The sequence below is a fragment of the Bactrocera oleae genome, chromosome 2, assembly GCF_042242935.1.
Source record: "Bactrocera oleae isolate idBacOlea1 chromosome 2, idBacOlea1, whole genome shotgun sequence".
Classification (NCBI taxonomy): Eukaryota; Metazoa; Arthropoda; class Insecta; order Diptera; family Tephritidae; genus Bactrocera; species Bactrocera oleae.
This window is the reverse complement of record NC_091536.1, coordinates 34,462,496-34,478,316: the sequence shown is the minus strand read 5'-3', so window position 1 is coordinate 34,478,316 and position 15,821 is coordinate 34,462,496. Positions and strand designations below refer to the sequence as shown.

The 15,821-nt window shown below is 34.6% G+C and overlaps 1 long non-coding RNA gene and 1 pseudogene across 5 annotated transcripts in view; both read right to left on the bottom strand.

The window, feature by feature from the left end:
- Window positions 1-383: 383 nt before the first annotated feature.
- LOC118683437 (uncharacterized) overlaps window positions 384-15,821 on the bottom strand; it is a 45,044-nt gene continuing 29,606 nt past the window's right edge. For 3 of the 5 annotated variants that reach the window (XR_011397941.1, XR_011397937.1, XR_011397938.1), the window contains exon 4: window positions 3,411-4,120. This is a non-coding gene — a long non-coding RNA (uncharacterized lncRNA). Of the gene's footprint in view, window positions 848-3,410; window positions 4,121-11,911; window positions 12,526-15,821 lie in introns of those variants that run through there. The other 2 variants (XR_011397940.1, XR_011397942.1) reach the window with 2 other exon arrangements.
- Window positions 6,757-11,722, bottom strand: LOC138855836 (uncharacterized; annotated as a pseudogene).

Here is a 15,821-nt window from a genome sequence, read left to right as displayed (position 1 = left end):
GTAATCAGATACTAATAAATGTAAATTATTTTTTGATTTGGTCTTTATATATGCATATTAGAATAGGAGTGTATATTTAGTTCCAAAGCATACAGCGAGACATATTTTCATAGATCCTCACGCAAAAACAAAAACTAGTAAGTTTTCTTTTTAGAAATTATTTATTAACTACTAAAAAAATTAAGTAAATATTTAACCCATACTTATCATGGAATGACAACATTATTTATACCTGAGCGCAACATGTTACACAGGATAGTTTTTATTGCTTTCAACAACATGAAGAATTGAGATATACAAGTATAATATATAATATAATATATAAAGTAAGAATATATTAAGACCATGCATAAGTAAGGAAATACCCAGAGTGGGTGTATGCAAAACTTTTTTCGTTATTAAACAAAATAGTGAGTATATTACAAAAGCTTCTAGTGCCATATTAATACCTATTATAGCCCAGTCGTCGCAGTCTCTAATTTTTCTTTCAAAGACGTTACCTAATTAAGTTGGTACTGATGGAGATCAGTAAGCTTTGAGCAGCTTAAGTCTAAAACAGTAGCAATGAAATGAAGGGGAATTTCGTCCTATTTTTATTTTGTCTTCAATAACTGTTAGAAGGCTTCTCGGTACTGAATCCTCAAAATTTTGAAGAATCTTTTCCCAAAGGTAATTATCTCAGAAACTATTTTTTCTTTGTTTTTATTTCGTAAAAATAATATTTTCATAAAAGACAAGACGTTTTCTTTAATATTTAAATCTGGACTTTAAGGTGGCCAGTCCAAACTGATAACACCAACACTTGGTGCTTTTTACTGTCCAGATTTTGAATTTGGCTATTACAACACTGTAAAAAAGAAAAAATTAAAGTAGCATATATAAAATAAGATAAAGTGAGAAAAGAGGGAACAAAACAAAAACTGTAAGGAAGAATAAAGTTCGGATGGAACCGAACATTTTATAATCTCCTATTATTATATTTTTCAAATCGAAGTCGTGGGCTCATTTTCATATTTTCAGGTGTTGCCAAAACTTTATATTAAGTAAGAAAGTAAGGGTTCAATTCCGGTGTTACCGAACATTTTATACTCCTGCGAATTGCAAGGATCAAAGCCGGAGAAATATCTTCAGCTGTTGCAAAACTTTATATTGAGCAAGTAAGGAAGTGCTAAGTTCGGGTGTAACTGAACATTTCATACTCACGCAAGGATCAAAGCCGTGGAAATACTGGCAAAACTCTATATTAAGGAAAGTTGTGAAAGAATTCCACATTCATTATTCGACGAAATGGTCAAAGGATTACTATCGTGTTTGGGATCTTATTAAATATATTAAATCATATATTATTAAATGTTTATGATCAACTTTAGATTTGGGATAGCATATCATAAAAGCAATATTTATACATTATTTTATCCCAACATATTCGTTGGTACTCGATTTGTATACGGTAAAGTGGAAAAATCATACGGAATTGGTTGTCGTCCGATTTCCTCCATTTTCGCATCATTGACATCAAAGCAATGTCAGGATAATTTTAAGAACCGAATTTGGTTGAAATTGGTCCAGTCTTTCAGGAGATATGGGTTTTCACTTAAAAGTGGGCGGTTGAATCGGATCAATAATTCACTTTGCTCCCATATACCCAGTAAATTGATTTTGAGCTACTGGATGTCTTTATACCTTTATAGAGGAGTAAGAGTGAGAAATGTCCGGTTACACCCGAACTTAGCACTATCTCACTTGTTACCAACTTTTTTTATACTCTTGAAACATGTTGCAACTGAGTATAATAGTTCTGTTCACCTAACGGTTGCTTGTATCACCTAAAACTATTCGAGATAGATATAGGTTTATATATGGTGTATATAAATTATCAGGATGGTGAGAAGAGTTGAAATCCGGATGTCTGTCTGTCCGTCCGTCCCTTTGTGTAAGCTGTAACTCGAGTAAAAATTAAGATATCTTGATATAACTTTTTACACATGATCCTTGACAAAAAAGTAAGGACGAGGTCGTAGATGGATGTGATCGAACCACTGTCACACCAACGCTCTTAAAAGCGTAGACAATTAATTGAAATTTGGAGAGAAAGCTTTACTGATGATAGTACAATATGTATGTCAAAAATAGGTGAAATCGGGTCAATATTTCCCAGAGCCTATTAAGTGAGTTATCTCAATGAAAATGAGAGAGCGTATTTTCCTTATAACAGTGTATCTTTGTGAATAAAATAAGTAAAACCGGGTAAAAACTTGCTCTTGCTCCCATATAACTAATAATCACAAAATTTTCAAACATCCGGTTGATTTTACTCCATATATGTTGGTAACGGTATGTGAGGTACTTTAATGAAACTCAGGGAAGATTTTGTTCTGTTAATAGTCTCATATACCTAACATACGATTTTCAAACTTTCGGTTGGCCTTATGCCATATATATCAGTCAATATGTAAGATATCTTAGCGTAACTAAGTGTTTCATATTGGCTATACTATATTTCAACGTATAATATGGGATATACTATAGTTTAATGCCGAAAATATTTGAATCTAGTCTATGAATTACCACAGTGCCCAAATTTCCGACTTTCCACCTGAGTAAAAACACGTCAAGTGGACCCCCCATTTTCCACTTGATCATTGAATTTGAATGTGAGTATTTTTTCATAAAGTAGTCATCATAAGCAAGTAATCCCCTGCTCAGTTTTTTTAAATTTTAATTTTAACAACAATTTTTTTTTAATTGAAAATTTTTTCTACTTTTAGTTAAAAAATTAATAACTAGAAAACTATTGGTGATTTTTTAATGAAATTTTCAGGAGTTATAGTTCAAAACTTTTACTTTGAAAAAATATGTATGAATTTAAATAATTTTTTTTTGTTCAAATTGTTAATTAACTTTTAAGTTAAGAAATGAAAATTTTAATGACTTCTCCCTCAAAAATTAAAAATTTTTTTTTTTAGTATTTTGCAATAAACATTAAAGTAACGAAATCCGCAAAAAAATTTGACCGATCGCGATTAGATTAAGCAAAAAAAAATTTTGATGACGGGCGGTAGCGCTGCCGGTATAGCGCTCCAGGTATAGCGGTTCGGCAACGCAACACTTAGAGTGTGTTGCATATTTCATTTGTATGTTGGGATGATGGTCTCACATTTTGCTTGCAGTGAATTAGCATGAATGTGGTAGAACAATATGCATAATACCTACCCGCTTAATAGTTTCAAAGAAATACTTAAGACGGGAATTCCCTAATCCAATAATATAATACTTCATTTTTTAATTAAAAATATCGTTATTTTATGATTAATTTTATTTCAACAAATGAAAGATAATAAATTAAATAGCTTTTCATAAATAAAAAAAAAAAGTTAAATAATTCTTAAATTAATTCTTATAACTTATACGTATTGCTTTATTTCTTTTTTTTAACTTTATTGGTAACGATTTTAATGTCTTTGGCGAAAACTTTGCACTCGAATTTAAACATCTTCTCATGGGAGTCATGATCTTCTTGAGAGCAAAAACCAAAGTTAATTTTTTTAAATGCATTCTTACCCCATTCAAATAATGAAGTTGCATTGGTTATGTGCCTATCGCTTTCCCTTTGAAGACTTGCACGAAAAGCTTGCCTCTTAAAACTTCCTGCCAAACCATCACATGCTCCTTTCCCATGAGAAGTAGCAAAAAAATTCCATTCCGCGTCCACGTTGAAATCTTTTTTATGATTTATTAAATTCACAAAATTATACTTATTTTTGTACTGAGAAGCAGCTCCGTCCGAAAAATAGGAAATCTTTTTTATTTTATCCGCTCCAAACTTATGTTTATATGTTTCATTTCTTCATTTTCTCTATAGTACACAACGTAAGGGTGAATTGTAGCCTGACTGGTATTCCAATGATGAGATTGGATGGCATTTTGAACAGTAAAAGTATAATTTTCAGAAAAATCAAGGCAAACGATAAATTCTCCATCCTCAACAGATTTTTTCTTGTCAGTAAAATATGACGCTTGAGATCGTGCAAGGAAATCATGTCTCAACAATTCAGGCCATTTTTGTCTTAAATCATAAAGAAAATCTTCTTTTGTCTTCGTTTCTTCAATGATTTCAGTTCTAAAAAATTCAAAATAAATTAACTGAATAAAATAATAATAAAAAAATGGATAATCAAAAGAATTAACAATTTAAACATATAAAATCTAATAATTTCATTATTAATATGTAGATTGCGTAACAAAATATAAAGAATTACTCAGTGGCGTGAATATAAAAATTATTTGATGACCATAATTACAAAAATTTTAAAAGAAAAGGAGAAGATTTGAGTGAACATTTCTTTACCTATCAGTACTTTTCCATTGGCTGTATGTAATTTCATTTATTTTATGGTTATTAAGCAATAGTTCCAATTTGTTTATAATACTATCACTTCCTGGACACTTAGTACACTTTGAAAAGTAACACAATGATGCAGACTCTTGGCAAACAGAGCTTTTAATTAAATCATTTGAGCTTTCTGAAATAATTGTCCCCTCTTTTTTTAATTCATTTTTAAATCCAGCTAATTGCAATTTGAAATTTTGATGGATTTTACACACACACACATTATGAGTTCCACTTTTGCCAGCAGATATACATTCCCGAGGTCGGAGTTTTTGAAATTTGGATAGTCCAATCTTTTCGTCAGGATAAGCTTCTTTACATTTTTTGTGTATTTTGTGAACATTATATAATAATAGTCGTTTTTGTTTATGGATTTTCTTCCCATTTTCAATCACCGAAACATAATCTTTCATACCAGGCATTACGCGGCTGACATCATCGGATAGATAGAAAGCTTCAATACGATCGAGGGTTTCAATGTTTAGAGATTTTACTCTCTTAATCATAGGTTGCGATGCGAATCCTCGTTCTTGTCGTATTTTTTTTGCAGTTCTCACCATTCGTTTGGAAACTTTAAACTCTTTCCTTATCATTTTAATCGACCAATCTGTAGGAAGCGTAGTCAAAACCTGAATTTTATCAGCTCTACTAGTTTTACCATTGAAAGCAGATTTAAAGTTATTAAGTAAAAGCTCTTTTGGATCAATTTCACTATTTACATTGTAAATTTACTCACAACATTTGTTAAAATGTTTTGAAATTGTTTATTACTTAAGACTCTCTTGATTTTGATTGAAGGTTCACCAATTTCCGTTAAAAACTTATTAACCTTATCAATTTTTAATTTGTTATCTTCCGGTTTGCAATGAAAAGTAGGATCTTTTTCTTCGTCATCTTCGATAACATCATTTGACTTCTGAGGCTTGTTGACTTTAGGACATTTATTCACCGATAATTCACCAAGAATTTCAGGTTTTCGGCCTGAATAAATAGTCCGTTCACATGAATTGCACATATAATTCCCAATAAAATCTTTAAAATCATGAGCGCGGTTTTTTGTTATTAAAAGTAAGTTTTTAATGACTTTTTTATGATTTTTTTTGTTAAATGGCTTAATTTCTTAACGAGGCTCATGATTAATTATCAACGAAATTATGAATGGCTCGAGATATTCCTTTGTTGTTCACATACTTGTAGATACTGGGACATAAATATTAAGATGCTTTCATATTTATTTCTTTTAGCCGCAAAGGATTTAGTTCGAATATCATTTTATTTAAAACAAGTATTGTAATGTTAATTGGATGTTTTATAATGAATAAAAAAAAAATGGGGTAAAAAAAGTATGTATTTTTAATACTTAAAGAATAGGAAATTCCAGTTAAAAATTTGGCCTTGAAATATTAATAGCGGGTATTCAATACATTCTGGTGGATTAGGGAATTTCCGTCTTAAGTATTTCTTTGAAACTATTAAGCGGGTAGGTATTATGCATATTGTTCTACCACATTCATGCTAATTCACTGCAAGCAAAATGTGAGACCATCATCCCAACATACAAATGAAATATGCAACACACTCTAAGTGTTGCGTTGCCGAACCGCTATACCTGGAGCGCTATACCGGCAGCGCTACCGCCCGTCATCAAAATTTTTTTTTGCTTAATCTAATCGCGATCGGTCAAATTTTTTTGCGGATTTCGTTACTTTAATGTTTATTGCAAAATACTAAAAAAAAAAATTTTTAATTTTTGAGGGAGAAGTCATTAAAATTTTCATTTCTTAACTTAAAAGTTAATTAACAATTTGAACAAAAAAAAATTATTTAAATTCATACATATTTTTTCAAAGTAAAAGTTTTGCACTATAACTCCTGAAAATTTCATTAAAAAATTACCAATAGTTTTCTAGTTATTAATTTTTTAACTAAAAGTAGAAAAAATTTTCAATTAAAAAAAAATTGTTGTTAAAATTAAAATTTAAAAAAACTGAGCAGGGGATTACTTGCTTATGATGACTACTTTATGAAAAAATACTCACATTCAAATTCGATGATCAAGTGGAAAATGGGGGGTCCACTTGACGTGTTTTTACTCACCTGCCAAAATGTGCGATACTTTAATAAAATTAAATGAACATGTTTTCTTAAAAATGTTGTGGGTATTTGAATGAAATTGGTCTAGACATTGTTCCAAATATTATTCCTAAAATAATAAATTGCGATCCTCTGGTTGACGTTTTCACATCAACTCATTATATTAAATTTAATTTCTTTATTTGAGTTAATAACACATACATATACATATAATATGTATCTCATTGTAAGGTGCCAACATACTCATTGTCAACTAGTAAAACATTCTTGTTGTAGGTCGATCCGTACTAATTCGAAGGTTTGGCCTTGGGAATTGATAATAGGTTTTTTTGCCGGAAATTGAACCCGTATAAAGGACGGTGAAAATGGTTGCTACAATTCAATTGCCTGCATGCTCGGTGGAATTAAATTCCATGCAAGGTTGGAATTCTAAGCTTTAACGTCAATTCATGTAGTGGCAGTCCAGAAGAGTTTAATTAATTTAAGGGGCTATTCTACTCTAAAGGCATGAATGCCAGATAATTTATGTGTCGTAAAGAAGGCAATTAATATTTTTTTTTTCATTTTTATACTCTTAAAATCACATATCTCCGGACGTACTCGCCAATTTTAACTTAATTCTGACGATTTTATTTTACATTGTAAAAATGGCCGCAATCGGGATACAACCACGTCAACTTCCTATATAGCAAAATTTTAAATTCCATACGATTGTTTTACTTTTCAGTACCAGAATCAAACACCAATAAATATATTTAAATAAAACTTCGCACAAACAGTTCCTTAGAGCTATGCCATCTCCAGTCTAAAAGTTGTCAAAATCGGATAAATACTATTCAAGCCCCCACATACCGAGTATATGGAATATGATATTGAAATTCGTGGAAAGCGTTTCTTCGATAATAATATTATATAAGTACTTGTATGTCAAAAATGAGTTGAAGCAAGTCAATACTTCCCTTAGCCCTCTTATACCTAATATGTATCGGCCAACGTGAGGATTATTTTAATGAAATTGAGAGAGCATAATTTTCAATAACAGCGTATCTCTGTGCCATTTATCCAATAAAAATCAGCAGAAAAGTTGCCGGAGACCCTATAACTAATACTCGGGATTTTGAAACATCCGGCTGACTTTACTCCATCTATGTGTTTACATATATATATTTATAAAATTGCTTGAAAATAAATCTCAAGTTTACCTGAACAATGTCAAAAATAAATGCAGTCAGCCTTTCCATTTATCTGCCCCCAATATACCCTATATAATTTTCCAACTTTCCACCTGACTTTTAAGCGTTTACGTTGGTCAAAATGTGTGATATTTTAATGAAATAAAGTGAATTAGAACGATGGAATTATAATAATGGTTTGGTGCACAGTACAAATAAAATTGGTCTTGGTCTAAACCTCATGCACCTAACAATTTTATGTAATAAATTATGAAAATGTAATTATATGTAAATTTATGTATAATTTATAATGAATTTCGATCCTTTGGTTGAAGTTTTTCACAATAACTCAATGTAACTCTTCTGTTAACACATATCTTGCTGACGAGAAGTAAACTATAACAATAAAACTAAGTGAGTCTATGACCTTCAAAATAAGCTAATATGATACCATACTTCATTCTTATTGATTCAAGACTTCTCCGCACAATGAAGTTGAACCAGAGAACTTAAAACTTGTTCGCTAAATTTTTATACTGTTGCAACATATTATAGTAGTTTTTTTTCACATAACGGTTGTTTGTAGCACCTAAAACTAATCGATATAGATATGGAGTTATATACATATATATATATATATAATATATGCATGTAAATCATTAGGGTGACGAGATGAGTTGAAATTCCGGTGACTGTCTGTCCGTCCGTCCGTCTGTCTGTGCAAGCTAAGCATGGACCAATTTCGGCCCTATGTGATATCAGGTAGAGTTCAGTTACGAAGGCTATGAGGAGTAGTCATCCTTTAGGATGCTTGCGCTTGATCGATACCATTTCCAGTTTTTCATACCGTAGGGCCCGCAAATGCTTAAAGCGTAGCCTTGTCAATGCGGGACAAGTGCACAAAAGATAATCCATTATTTCCCTGGTGCCTTGCTCTTGACATTTTCTGCAGTTTTCTCGATCTGTCAACCCCACTCTGTAGGCATGTGCAGCCACCAAAAAGTGTCCAGTGAGTATTCCGTTGATGTTCCTATAGTTCCGTTTATCGACACAAGACTTTTGCAGTTTTGCAGCCAGGTAGATCATTCCATCGAATTTTGATTTTCCTTACCACGCTTCTCTCCATAACGTCGTATAGACAATATATGGGTTTTCCAATGTTGATCGAGTTTTCGGGTGTCAGCCGTACACCACTCTTTGAAATCTCGTCCACCATCTCATTGCTCTCGAAGCCTTTGTGATCTGCCACGCAGTATAAGTTAAGTTGCTTGGTCCTAGCGACACTTTCCACTGCTGCCCTGCATTCATAGCTCACGAGCCGTCGTTGGAGTGGTTCTTAAAGCTCCCGTTATGCACAGCGCAGCGAGCTTCTGACTCATTTCTATTGGCTTTCGGTAGGTAGATTTCTGTAAGCCTATCCACCACACTACTGCACCGTAGAGCAGAACTGGTCTTAAAATCGCTGTGTAACACAGTACATGAGAGAGGAAGAAAGCCCCTAAGTTGTGTCGAGCATTTGCATGCACGCATACAGGGCATTGCTGGCCTTTCTAACCCTTACATCTACATTGTACTTCCACAGCAATTTGCTGTCCAAGATTACCCGAAAGGTACTTTGTGCGGTCCTTGAGAGAAAGTTGTGTCTCATTTATCGAAGGCAGCTTCAATGGAGGGATTTTGTTTTTCCTAAGGAAGAGAAGCAGATCCGTTTTTTTCTTTTTCGATTAAACCCAGGCCCGCTTGCGATGTTCAATTCTGGACTGTATTGAGAGGGGTGGTCATAATACTAGTAATGTTTTAGGCACCTTGTTGTTATTAAAATGGCAGTCTCGTCTGCATATGCCACTATCTTGTAGGCCTTTTCGTCTACGTTTCTTAACAGTTTATTCACCACTAATGTCCTTAGGAGCGGTGATAGCACTCCACATTTTGCAACATGGCTGAAATGATTCCATCTGTACCGGGAGATTTTAGAGGGGTTTAATGAGTGGATTGCATATTCTAACTTATTCTCCGTAATGATATGTTCTTGGAAGATTACAGCACTATTCCGTTCACAGCTCGGAATAATCGTGTCCTTACAGCCAGGAAAGTGCACACTGACTAGCTCTTCCAAGGAGTCCTCAGAATTGTTTGTCGATTCCCCGAAACTCTTGCTAATTAGGCCCGGCGGTGCGAAGCATTTGGATAAAAGTTTTCTGAGCCTGGCCGACTCGTTGGTCTTATCAAAGCTGCTACAGAAGTTCTTCCAGGACTTTCGTTTTGTGCTGCGCATCAACTTTTGTATTCACTTAAGAGATCTTTATACTAGTCCTAACATTCCTCGCTTTCTGCTAGCTGGGCCGAGGTGAAGAACTCCCGTACCCTACGTCTTCAAGACTTGAGCTCTTTATTCCCCCAAGCTGCTTCGTTTTGTTCTTGAGGCGTTACGAACAGCTGTATAAAAAGCTTTCGTCAGTCACTCTCCTTTCAAGCTCTTCATGTGAGTTATACACGCAAGGTCTTAGTCCCTTGCTTGATAGTATCTGCCTGTAGAGATCCCAGATTGTGTTTCTGAGATTTCTTCTAATCTCACCTGGATTGGCTATTGCTAGATACTTACTTTGTAAGATAAAGATAAGTAGAGACTCACATCTTTGGTTGATGTCGGTGCTGCCCTAAATCATATGATTGGCATCAGCCCCCACTACCTCTTTCTGCTGGATGTAGCCGCAAGCTTCTGGAGCTCCGCATATAGCAGGATGCAAGGAATATTGTTTCATCCTTGACACCTTTCACTCATATCGTCCTTGAAAAAACTAAGTTCAAGATGAGAATATAGATTTTTGTTCACTAATATCGCCGTTCTTAGCTTGTTAATCGCGCTCGGGGTATCTATGATTCCTGGACTAAAGCCACGTCATGGCCGTCCTTCTCTAGGCTGAGGAGAAGCTCGGCTGAGGCGATCCTACTTTTGTGGAGGTTCACCTCGTATACCTTCAGATCCTGGTTTCGGACCCTCAGAGTACTGAGTAAGTACCTTCTCCGCTCCCTGTAGGACAAGTAAAGTTGCCATGGTTTCTGCAAAGCCGACATCCTTTTTCAATTCACCTTTCTTCAGCGTGTTTTTGTTGCCGTCATCGGGGTGTCGTTTTTTGTGGCGTAAGAACTCGTTTCCAACGTTCCATTCCATCTTCCCGAACCTTGCGTAGAGAATGTCGTCAGCCTCCTTAGTAATCTGGAGGATATAGCTACGCCTACATCTTCATTTAAAGATTTCGCCACGCTCAATATTCTCCAGTCGCTAGTTGGCACGTCCGGATTCTGCTGTTGCAGTAACCGCAGCGCATGTTCCAGATCTACTACGCGAGGTATAATGACCCTCCACTTAGGCACCGATGAAATGTTGGTGTGGTCCACTACCTCCAGTTTTGCGTTTTCACCACAGATTTGGAAGCATTCTGACAGCTTCCCTCACCCATGTCAACAACGGGTCATCCTTGCATATCAGGATTTTGCCTTAGTCAAACCATCCTGCTTCATGAAATGATGGCACGGGTGCGTTTGGCTTGAGCGCAGAAGCTCTTCTTCGTTTTCTTGGTCCTAGTTTTGTGGACTTTGACACACATTCGCCTCATCTCCCACCGACGATTGGGCTAAAATCCCAGCCCGCTTCGTTCCTTCATTGATTTCCATGTAGAATTTTGAATTAAGGGGTGTCTACTCTTAGCGTTTTGCAAGAAGATACACTATTATTAGAAAGAGAGGCATGCTGTTTTCACAAAAATATTATCCCCGAATTTCAATACTAGAACTCACAGACTGATCGATACGTTCGGCAAAAAACCACCATATGCACTGATGTTCACATATTTGGTGTATGCGTCCTTGAAAAGTTATAGCCCGATTTCCACAGTTTTTGGGTGTAAGATTATCTGCTTTGAGGACACTATTTGTGTAAAGTCTTACTCTAATAACTTCATTGATGTTTGATCTGTTAACTGTAAAGTAAAAAGACCATAAAGAATTAAAAAGTTTGTTATATAGGAAGTAATCGTGGTTTTCAACCGATTTCGCCCATTTCCATAGTGTACAATACTAATAAAGGTGAACAAATTTGTATCTAATATATTGGGCAAACCGCCTTTTGTGAGCTTTTATGAATTAACACTACGAACAACTTAAAGGAAAATGCGCTTGTGATTGTTGTATACACTCTTTTCTTTTTATTTAGTTAACCGTTTAGATTCACTAATTATTTCAACCGAAACAAATTTAAATTTATCTAATTCAATCCGAGGGGAATCCGGAAAAGGGTCGTTGAAAGTCGTACTCGGAAAAAGGAAGTTGACGTGGCTTAGATTCCAATGTTTAAGGTTGATGTGACGCTCAGGCCCGTAGACGAAAACGAATGAACCTCGTGTGTGGTGATATTCAGCGTGTGGTGACATCCTGTATGGGGTTCTCAGGAGTGGTGTGTATTATTAGGGTGTGCTAATAATGTACCTGTTTGATTGGTGTATACATATATGCGAGGGGGAGGCTTAGCTCATTTAACCAAAAGGGATAATTACACACACCAAATTTAGTTGAAATTGATCAAGTAGTTCCAGAGATATAGATTTTACCTAGAAGTGGGCGCTCCCACGCCCATTGTCCAACTCTTACACCGGCTCCAATAAAGCTCTTCCCTCTCATCCTGGTGGTCCCGTTGTATGGGGAGCGCGAGTTATGTATAACAACGGCATGCACTGCACCATATCGCATGTCCGCCTATACGTGACTCAAACAGCACACTCAGCATATTTTGAGCTCGCTGGAATGTGCGGTACAGTCGGACATAGCAGCAAGCTCGAGTTGTCGATCTGATGCGAGAGGCAGTCTGATTTGCTAAAGAGAAGAAGCCAGTTGTGTTTTTACACTGTCGCAACTTGTTTCTACAGAGTATAATAGTTTTGTTCACCTAACTGTTGTTTGTATTACCTAAAACTAATCGAGTTAGATATAGGGTTATATATATATAAATGATCAGGATAGAGAGACAAGTGAGTGAAATCTAGATGACTGTCTGTCCGTCCGTCCGTCTGCGCAAGTTGTAACTTGAGTAAAAATTGAGATATCTTTATGAAACTTGGTACACATATTTTTTGATACCGTAAGACGGTTGGTATTGCAGATGGACGTAATCGGTATAGTATGCAAATCAAGCAACAATGATTATATCAGCGTAAAACTTTGGTTGAATAATACGTTTAAAGTAAAACTGTTCAAGCCCCTAGGTACTGAATATATGGACCCCAGTGCCTATAGTTGACTTTTTACCGAAAATATCTGTCAACATAGAACAAGGAGGCACAAGAAATCTAAAACGAGTATACCATTTGACTTTGCGAGAGTATAAAATGTTCGGTTACATCCGAACTTAGCCCTTCCTTACTTGTTAGTTCAGTGTTTTTTCTGAAGATCCACAGTTACTATTCACAAATATATAATTGGCGCAGTCGACGTCCCGCGTCCCAGTTCGGAAACAAAAAAATAAATAAATAAAAATAGTTAAAATAAAAGCACAATCAAGTGCTGTGATTTCAAACTACAAAAAAATTTAATTTATGAATTATTTTATATATCGGCATTGGAAGCTAAACACAAACTCCGCTACGGAAGAGGCAATCATCGCCATAAACTTTTATCATCAATTGAAACGTTTCGGTAAAAGTTTTACCAATTTTAAAACAAAATTTAATGTTGGCTCTTTGTTCGAAGCTCATTTTCGCACCGATGACAAAAACATACTGACACTTAAGATGCAATAACTTCAGTACCAATAAATGAAATGTCTTAAAATTTTTACTAGAAGGCGATAAGGGATAGCAAATTCTAACGCACTAGTCGACATATAGATGGCGTCACTAGAGTTTACTTTGTTACTTTTGTACTGTTTACTTTGGAACGCACCTTGTATGCATACAAATGTAAGTATGTGAGCCAATAGAAAAAATACAAACATTGTTATACAAAAACAACAATTCTCTCAAATAGCATAAGCAGCGTCAGAAATCAATATGGCAGCCAAATTGACAAATCCTAAATTTTTAGTAAATCACACAACAACAACATTTTCATTCATTAACGCTGGCACACATGCAATAAGCTAAGTCGTTTCATTCATAAAAGCACACGCCTTACACATCTCCCCGAGCATAGGCTTGCCCAGAAGCGTCTTTTCGCGACGATGGCAAAAGCTAGAAATCATAAATTGAACAACTTTTTTATGTTCCCTCTAGAAGGGAAAAGTGACAACCCTGCAACAGCACAACACACAGAACAAAGTGACAAAAGTGGCAACAAAGCTTTTTTCGATTTAAAATATTTTACAATTCTAAAATATTTTTCGCTTCGACAGATTGACTCTTTGACATAAAAGCAAAAAACCTGAGCTTCTATCATTGGTTGACCGTGTCAACGGAGATATCACATGAAGTAATGAGTGTTCACATCTACATACATCTGTTGTTTGTAGACAAATTTACCAATATTTTTCTTTCATATTTCTTTACATGTACTCATGATATGAAAATGCCGTCGGCAAAACACAATTCTGTACTTTTGTGACTCCATAATGGTGTCAAGTACATGGATAATTTTAAGAAATATATCAAAATATGTTTTAATTATTACTAATAACTCACAATAAAGGAAAATTTAATTAACATAAAATAATTTAAAAAATAATAAATAATAGTTCGATAAAAGGGAATATATTTCAAATGGCATACCAATATTCCCAGTTTGGCATACATAATTTATTCTCTTCAATATTCGCCGGTTGGTTATGTTGAGAGAGCGTATGTGTACAGATTCATTGCTGTTATAAAAGCGAGAAATGTTATTTGTTTCTACTGCATGTGAACTTCTCGTTCTTCTAAGTTCTCTGATTCATTTTTTTGGTTGTAAAAATCAAAGAACTGAAAACACACGTTTAAAAAGTAATATATCTATATATATATAACATAACAAAAATCCAATGTGATTTCTGAAATTTTCCTGCTAAAAACCGTACGCCTGTCGAAAGGACTGCAAGAGTAGAGTTTTTTAATAAACCTACAACAACAATAATAGCAGCAGTTGTACGTGGAGAGCTGTGACAATAGTAAAAGCGGCAAGTGAATGTTATAGATTCGAAGGATGTTTTTATAAGCTTGTAGGAAGTACAAATTAAAATAATTTGAAGGATACTTTTACGAGTAAAATACGAATTGTTAAATATACAAGGTACATTTATTTATTGAATTCTATTCTATCTATAAATATTCTATCTATACATAAAAATCTGTGAAGACCCAATTGTTGCAACAAAACGCCCAACAATAAAATATTACATTCAGGCAAAGAGTCGAAAAGGACTTAAAATATCTAGCTCCTTTCGAAGGGAATGTAAAAAAGTTGCCATCCTTCATTGAGGCTATTGACAGAGTATGAAGGGACTATGTAGGACAGGAAGAAATAGTTTGTAGGGTGATTTATGTCTTAAAAATTGGTGGTTCAGCAAGCAAACCCACCTCAAGTGCAGCTTGTAAAGCTAAATTGAACAACACTTCAGGCCAACAAAAGACCAGATGACTTTGGGGAACGATATCAGCAATCTTAACGTGGGAAGTATCAATGAACTTAGTAGAAAAGCTAAGGAATTAATTGCTAATGTTACGGAATATTGTGTTTAAAGTGACTCAGGAAACATAATGACAGAAATATTTACAGGAATACAAAAGATAAAGCAACTAGCAGCAGGAACATTCGCCTTTATGGTACGAAGTATAACGGCATGGACAGACATGACAAATACAATTCACAATTTCATAGGGCTGGACGATCGAAATTTAAACATATGTTTTTAACAAAAAATAGAAATTCGGACTCATTTTCTCAAAATACTAGAAAGTTTAATACTAAAAGAAACCAGAATAATCAAATAACAAACAACTATAGGAGACAAAAAAGTAGTGAGGAAAATATTGATCGTTTCCAAAGTAATTCAGGACAACATCTCCGTAATAATAATAATTATTATTCACGAAATAAATCGGGACGATACTCCCAAAGAAATACAAAATTTTCAGGGCAAAATATAAATCACCCAAATAATCCCCACAGACAAACTAATTCAGGAAATTCAGGTCAAAATAATC